Raw genomic sequence first — 5,472 nt, 5'->3', positions numbered from 1 at the left:
TTGTATATGTTCAAAAATAATAGAAAAATATGTCAGCATTCTGTATGTCGGCATGAGCTTCTGTTTTCTCATAAAAATTGCTAGGGATAATAAATGAATATTACATTGTGTTTTGTAGCCTCTAAACCAATGTCCTAAAGATTTACCTGTATTGGCAGAAAACAAATGTGCAGACGATGACGAGAACTGAGAAGAGCCATATGAAAGGCAACATCAACACTGGAAATCCATTCCCTTCACTTGTGCCTTCTACAAAATTCGTTCATATCAATAGCGGTAAATGCCGCTTTATTTCATTCAGATATTTAAATATACAGTTTTATAGAAAGCGAACTAGCTTGCTGCAAAAAGTACCATATTTCATTCAGATATTTAAATATACAGTTTTACAGAAAGCGAACTAGCTTGCTGCAAAAATTACCATATTTCATTCAGATATTTAAATATACAGTTTTACAGAAAGCGAACTAGCTTGCTGCAAAAATTACCATATTTCATTCAGATATTTAAATATACAGTTTTATAGAAAGCGAACTAGCTTGCTGCAAAAATTACCATATTTCATTCAGATATTTAAATATACAGTTTTACAGAAAGCGAACTAGCTTGCTGCAAAAATTACCATTACCCGTTACGAAATCTACAGCTAGAGAAGTGGTAATATTTTCCATGACTGGCATTTCGCGATTAACATGACAAATTGATACATAGATTATTCATTTGATTTTTAGATTCATGATTTGATTCTTATATGCATGTATTGTAACTGTACTACTCTTAGAGGCCAGAACAGTTTCTTCCTTGTGTGTATCGGTGCTATACACCGGACATGTTTAAGAATCAGACTGTCTATTCTCCGGACGGACCTGTATCTAAAATGATTTCTACCTCTGTTCTTGGGGTTTTGACTCACTCTGTCCCTCTGACATTGAAGCTCTGAGCGGCTGCCTATGACCTATGTAAAGTGCCTTTAAACCTGTTTATCATGAAAAGTGCGCTATATAAATCTGGTATAATAATAATATAGTAATAATAATAATGATATACCCTTTACATTATTACTCCATCCACAGACAGCATCATGGTAAATAGTACAATTTTGTATATAAACAGCACATGATGTGCAGTTTCTGCACTCTCCCGTTTCATTTGCAGAAATACAGTGTGGTTGATACGTTCCTTCGTTGCATTGGGTACACTGTGCGAGAGTTTGGTTTGTCCTACAATCATCTTTCTTTGTATACCCTGGGCTACATGGAAAACACTGCAACAGAAAATATCGTCAAGGGTTGCAAAAACGGTCTCAATAACTATGCTACATAAGATTGTTTGTGATATTTCAAGTGGTCGTTTTACAACAGTAGTTATAAAAATACACATGTATGTATGAAAATAATATATGATTGTTCACATGTGTACTTAAGCAATATTTATCTTTAACTGCCCACCCGTATAGCTCAATAGGGAGAGCGCAGATCTACAGATCACGGGGTCCCGAGCTTGATCCCCGGGCGGGCCGTTTGTTCTCCATGACGATTTGATAAAAGACATTGTGTCTGAAATCATTCGTCCTCCACTGCTGATTCATATGCGGAAGTTGGCAGTTACTTGCGGAGAACAGATTTGTACTGGTACAGTATCCAGGAACATTGGTTAGGTGAACTGTCCGCTGTTATATATCTGAAATACTGTTGAAAGATGGCGTAAAACCCAAAACAAAAACAAAATATCTTTACCTGCAGACCTTGTGTGTTTGAATATGTGTCATTGCAAACAACAGTAGTGTTAGCATTGGTTAGAGGCAACACAAACAAGATTGCCCAATAACATGCTAGCTTGATGGCCATTAGCTGAAAAGAAAAACGAATACACTCATTTACTTCTATTGCGTTTTATATTAAAACATATTTAAAGCGTTGGTACGGATTCAATTCTTAACTCATCTAGGCTTGGTTTGGGTGTACACTAAAACGCTATAAACTGTTTTATAAAATTCCATTGAGAGACTGTTTGCACATAAATGTACCCAATCCATGTTCGAACTTTAGTTTAGAAACATAAAACGGGCAATTCAATATGTTTCATTTGAAGTGTTTTCCAAGGGGCTTATAATTTAGTTCCAAAAGATGTAATCGAACTGAAATTCGGCCAATGAAACGTGCTTCTGTTACTAGTATCATATTTTGTTAATGTAGCCATACTCAGTTGGGTAGTTTGTTTTGCATGCATGCTGGATTTGGTGTTTGGTATAGGGGTTTTGGAAGTGTTTCGGTTTATTTTTATACCACATTACTCATACAATTTCTTATTCCAGTGTCTGACACTTCTACTTTTACTCTACCATTTTTCTTTCATTTCAAGAGTTCATTGGTTTTACATGTAAATGCGGTGTTGTGACCTTTGGTTTCATAGAGCCTTTTGTCATGTGAAAAATATTTAAAAAAAAGCAAGTGCCGGCTATCGTCTTTTGTCTACAAAAAGGAGTATGTTTGTTACTTGCCCCATGTGGTTCTGGGACGATCTTTGTATGAAAAGAATTGGAACCACTGCCTTACCCTTGCATGATCGTAATAGGCAACTAATAGGGTCTTAACGCTTGGTTTTGCTGTAACTCTGTGATTCCAGCAGGTATGCAAATTTTGATTACATACCTCATGTTTTTATTTCGATGTAAATGAGATGTGAAACCAAAATTTGTAGTCCTGTTTGGCGCCATATAACCTATACTGTGTTGGTGCGCCGTAAAACCCAAATAAATAAATAAATGTTTGTTACTTGACCAGATTCAATACGTTTACCCTGTTTCAATAAAATTAGCTAATAATTTGTCGTTGTGAGCTCGTTGACAATGTCTTACATAACACCAGCAGTAAAAGCGGGTGACTTAATGGTAGACTATATGTGACTGATGGTACCAATTCACTTAAGACTTTTGAAAATGTATAATTGCTTAGTATCCACAGATTTCTGTCACTATAGAAATACTGATGTTCAACATATATGAACTAGTTGTCTACGACTTACCCATACATTGTTCAGGTATTTGGAAATACAAACTTAATACGTATACACTGTCATAGTATAAAATAATTATTTTTTTTTTTTTTTTAATTCTGTTTTCATAAAAGATAAATTATCGTTCTGTTACAAAATATACTTTTCAAGGAGACGACCAACTACGATCTGACCCTAAATAATGTTTACGACAACGCATAGTACAATTATATAGTTATTCGGTTGTCACTTTGTTTTGGTGGAATCACGTAACAATAATTTTCGTTAGTTGTTGACTCAAATTAGCATAACAAAACTGATTAAAATTATAAGATAATGAAATAAGTCATACCTTATGTTTTCCAAAATATATAAACCTGTACTTGATGTAACCAACTTAAATGGGTTTTTTCTGATTGTTAGTAGATATACTTGATTATTTTTTTAATTGTTTGTAATTCATATTTTGAATAAAAGATATTTGTCTTCGAACAAAAGCATATTGAATACATTCATAAGCTGAAGATAGGTATATCAGGGATAAATCTATACCTACAAAGTTTTTTTTTTTGTTATGGTTTGCACCACATTTTAGTGCGGGTTTAAACCAGATCTTACACGGTGGTTTAACAAATCAGTATAATTTACCGGTATTCAATTATTGAATGAAAATATATTGTATGTTACGTGTTTTATCTATGCTAAAATGCTACTACTAATCCACAAACGATTTTTGTCAACAAAGTATAAATAAGCACGGTATGTCCTTACCTCCCCTGACTGTCCGTTAAAAATCGGCGTAATTTAGGTACGTCAGTCTTTCGGACATGATTGCAAGCATAATGATGATTTAATGGCGAAAAGAAAAATATGTCTAAATAGCAAATTTATTCTTGTGCTTGTCTTGTGAAATACACGATGTGTCAGGTCATGAGCACTTCGTAGTTCCTGAAGAAAATCACCCACTAACCTACATTATCGATCTGTTTTTGTTTTGTTTTTTTGCCATTGGTGACGTCACAGCTTTCTTACGTCACTATTGGCGCATTTCATTCATATTCAGGTACCGGTACCGGATGAGCACAACGTCTCAGGCTAATTCTAAGTATATTAGCGCAATATTATTTGTACATTTACTACGATCTAAAGTTGAATTATAAAATTTGAAGACACAAATATATTGGGAGAGAACTATTCACATATATTCTCATGTGCTTGTTCCTTCACGAGCACCAAGAATAAAGTTTGGTGAACAAATCGAGTACGACTTCACACTGTGCTAAATGCTGTACGTTCATGCATTTATATTTGATAGCTTTTTTCTATAGCTTTCTATGCAGACCATGTCTAATAACATTTCTGTTCACGAGATAAATGTATAATCTACAGCAAATTAAAATATTTCTTTAGTTTTTCATACTGTGAAGCTTTTAATTTATGTTCATATTGTAATCACTAATGAGTAAGCCTATGTTCGGATTTGGCTGAGTTGGACGTAATAACAGACTGAAATGAAATGAAAGTGATAATTACGTCACGAGTTGTACTATGTATATCCAAAACGAATATATTATTATGATAGATAGAAATATGTCCTTATCAACTGAGATATCCAAAGTAAGATATAGCCCGGTGGATGTGCTGGCTTCTTGTCACGCAGGCGATGCTAGTTTGACACTGGCGGTTGGCGAGGTATATTTATGTGTACTTTTTTGTGGCAAAAGCTCTATATTAGTTGGAAAGAGTTGCTTTTTAATTTTTATTTTTTTTTTAATGTTTCTTTTTACGTTTTTGTTGTTATTTTTTATCAATCATTTTCTTTATTACAAAATATACCAAATGTATATCCAATATGTGTCTGTCGCACTGTTAGTCAAACGTGCCTGTCTTATTGTCACTGTCCGCTGTCTCTGTCTCACTGCCAAAGTCAGTTGTGTCTGTCTCACTGTCACTGTCAGCTGCCTGTGTCTCAACGTCACCGTCAGTGGTCTCTAACTCACTGTCACAGTCAGCTGTATCTGTCTCACTGTCAAAACTGTGTCACTCGCTGTGTCGGTATCCTCGTCGCTGGAGCAAACAGTGAAAACGATGCGCTCTTTGTCGGCAAGGGTTGGAATGATTTTCTGTGAACGCACCAGGTCTGCAACAATACGCCTCGCGACCTCCTGGTCAAAAGAATCTAGCTCGATCTTCCTTGAATACTCCTTTCGTTAAGTTATGTTTTCCCGCTGTAGCCTGTACAGTGTCGACTGAGACACCCCAGTAAGATGCGCCACACTCTCAACCACCGACTCTACAGGCACCAGCAACTTCCCGGCATCCTTCTCCTGCCTGCAGACTTGAAAGAATATAAGAAAACACATTTAATTATTTAATCAAATAATTGAATAATAAATTAGTCAATAAAGTATGTTTTGACTTATGATTATGAGGCTCTTGATATTCATCTAACCTCTAAAAAATGTTTTAGAATAGATG

The 5,472-nt window shown here is 35.1% G+C and overlaps 1 long non-coding RNA gene across 1 annotated transcript; it reads right to left on the bottom strand.

The window, feature by feature from the left end:
- Positions 1-1,033: 1,033 nt before the first annotated feature.
- On the bottom strand, positions 1,034-3,395 carry LOC128551449 (uncharacterized). The gene is made up of 3 exons (XR_008368791.1): positions 3,347-3,395; positions 1,737-1,850; positions 1,034-1,264 (listed from the first exon to the last, which is right to left on the bottom strand). It is a non-coding gene; the product is annotated as an uncharacterized LOC128551449 (long non-coding RNA).
- Between the last annotated feature and the right edge of the window lie 2,077 nt (positions 3,396-5,472).

Source organism: Mercenaria mercenaria, unplaced genomic scaffold, assembly GCF_021730395.1.
Source record: "Mercenaria mercenaria strain notata unplaced genomic scaffold, MADL_Memer_1 contig_1098, whole genome shotgun sequence".
Classification (NCBI taxonomy): domain Eukaryota; kingdom Metazoa; phylum Mollusca; class Bivalvia; order Venerida; family Veneridae; genus Mercenaria; species Mercenaria mercenaria.
Note: the sequence above shows the minus strand (reverse complement) of the source record. Positions and strands in the feature narration are given on the sequence as shown.